The sequence below is a fragment of the Daphnia pulex genome, chromosome 8 (assembly GCF_021134715.1).
Source record: "Daphnia pulex isolate KAP4 chromosome 8, ASM2113471v1".
NCBI classification, from domain to species: Eukaryota; Metazoa; Arthropoda; class Branchiopoda; order Diplostraca; family Daphniidae; genus Daphnia; species Daphnia pulex.
The window spans coordinates 7,406,565-7,409,028 of NC_060024.1; the positions used below are offsets into that span (position 1 = coordinate 7,406,565).

A 2,464-nucleotide genomic window follows, 5' to 3' on the forward strand; every position below is an offset into this window, starting at 1 on the left:
AAAATGTTTTCATTTAATTAATTCAGCATACAATAAAATGTCAAATTCTTACCAGTCGGGATTGAATCACGAAAATTTGTTTATCCTGGCTGTATATATGGAGCTATTTTTGAATGAATGCACTCAAATTGACTTGGTGTCATTCGAACAAAACAAAAAAAAAATTGACTCATTCGACAACCTAGATTCTGTTAGGAAAGCACGATATGCACCATATTTGTTTCTGTTATCTCCCGTGTTAAGAGAATTAACCCATTTACGACCTCTTGGACGACGACGTCGTCTTGCAATCGCTATGCGTGCCATGAAATAGAAGCATAGAAAGGCGACGTACTTTTTGAAACGAATGGGGAAATGCATAGATTACAACTTTCTGACTACACTTGAACACTTGTGACACAAAAGGTCAGTTTTTGATGACTTGCAACAGATCAATGTATCATGAAATACAAAAAAGAACAAAGGTAAGCGTATTAATGTCGAGACATTGCCATATTTTTATTTGAATTGTAAGCCAATCAAAGAATTCAAATAAGAATAAATAAAAAACAAACTAATTTTCGTTAAGATCCGTAAAAATGATGGTTTCAATGGAGTGGCGAAGAGAGCAGGCCGCTTTGTGATTCAAGTTGGACAACGTCTGGCCCAGACTAATACCATAGCTGCTCCATACAGTATTTTCCGTAGTAATGATGCTCACTCTCAAGGCTCCAAATAAATTGAGAATCTAACGACGCCATTCCAATGGTTTCAAATAAAAGGACACAGATTCAAACAATCTATACCATAATGATGAAAGAGGAAATCGAAAGAACTCACCTATTACGATTTAGACGCGTTGAAATGAGAAACGAGAATTGACCTGAACGAAATCATTTCCAGCTGTCAAGACGTAAACAGAGTCATTAAGACGCCATCTGCTGTAAATAAGAGTCAACTCAATCTACCGGGGGGAGGAACTTCAAACACCCTTACGCTACAGTACACATTCTTCCGTCACACCACGTTGCGCTACGCTACGCTATGCTCCGTAACGCTCCGTTAGTGGCAGTGTGAAAGCACCTTAAGGGACACGGAAGTTTAGTCTGTTTCGGGGTCTCTACAAAATCCAGCTTAATCCCTTTTTTTCACGCTGTCAAGGACCTGTAACAGTCTCCGAAATGTTGACAAATTGTAACAAACGCTTACCGACACTTTCAGATATAAGGGAATTGCGTTCGATTTTAATGGGAACAGAAAGAGAACATACCTTTCTCCTCCTCGAACCCAACAGCTGGCACCCGGTGGTCGTTCTCTTATTCCGATCCCGCCACTCTGCCTCTCATCCACGGGTTGTTGGGCCTTTGTCCCTCTTCTTGGACGTAATACCCGCTGGGATGGCTCTGGGTATATATTGCTAAATCTTCCCCACCAGCTTTGCCCTCGCACGAGTCACTTCGAGCTTGCTAGCGTAGCGTCTTGAGACGACTCATTGAGCATCGTCATTAAGAACTTGTCCGTGAAAAGGAGGTCAGCCACATCCTTTCCTGGAGAAAATGCGCCAGGGCTTGAAAAAATAAAGTCGTAAGTCGGCTCAACCAATGCCACACTGCTCGCCTTCCTTTTTGGGTGATGTGGTAATATGCTCTTCCCCGCTGCTGTAAAACGGCACACACTGTATTCTTGGCCTGCCCCTCCGTTTCCCCCTCTCCAAGAAAACACACTTTAGTGTGAAAATAAAACAGAGGCGAAGTGATGTCCATGATTTTTAGCCGTGAGTCTTGATGAGCACTTCCTCCGAAGCATTCACCAATTTAACCCGATCCTTGTCTTTCGCGTGCCTCAATATAAAGCCGTCGAGCTTGGACAGCTTAATCGAGAAAGCCAGATCAACTCAAACTCGTCATCAATTCAAACTCGAGCTCAAATTTCTTTGAGATTGCTTTCGAATCGTCCGTCAACAAGCCAATCGTTAGCCAGACTCTAATCTCGACTTAATATATCGCTGTTAGAATAAACGCTGTGGTTTCCCCTGACCCAATGATTTCCTTGGATGAACTGGCCAAGGCCGTCGCACCCGTTGATTTCACTGCTTTTCCTTTCGACTTAGATACGACGGAAGTGGACTTAGGAGCACGCTCTTTCAGTAGCCACGGATCTTTTGGATCCCCATCGTCCAACTCTTCCTTATCTATTTCGTCCTTTAATTCTAAGTACTCGCCTTCCTATTCCTTTTCCTCTTGCCTATGTCCCCGTTTCTCTCTTACCTTCAAATCTATTTCTAAAACGAACGTCGGTTTCTTCCTCGTCCCGATATTTCACTGGAAACTCGGTCCCATTGGCCCGCTCACTTGCACCAAACACACACCGGTCAATCTACCAAACTATTCTGCTGAAAAACCGGGTCTCGTGAACAAAAAAACAGGTCACGTTGAAGTGCTTCATAGGAAAGTGGCGGAATATCAAACGATGGCAGCGGAGCGTT

At 43.1% G+C, this 2,464-nt stretch overlaps 1 long non-coding RNA gene across 1 annotated transcript; it reads right to left on the minus strand.

The window, feature by feature from the left end:
* Positions 1–445: 445 nt before the first annotated feature.
* On the minus strand, positions 446–1,458 carry LOC124199557. Its single transcript, XR_006876879.1, has 3 exons — positions 948–1,458; positions 820–882; positions 446–727 (listed from the first exon to the last, which is right to left on the minus strand). It is a non-coding gene; the product is annotated as an uncharacterized LOC124199557 (long non-coding RNA).
* Positions 1,459–2,464: the final 1,006 nt, after the last annotated feature.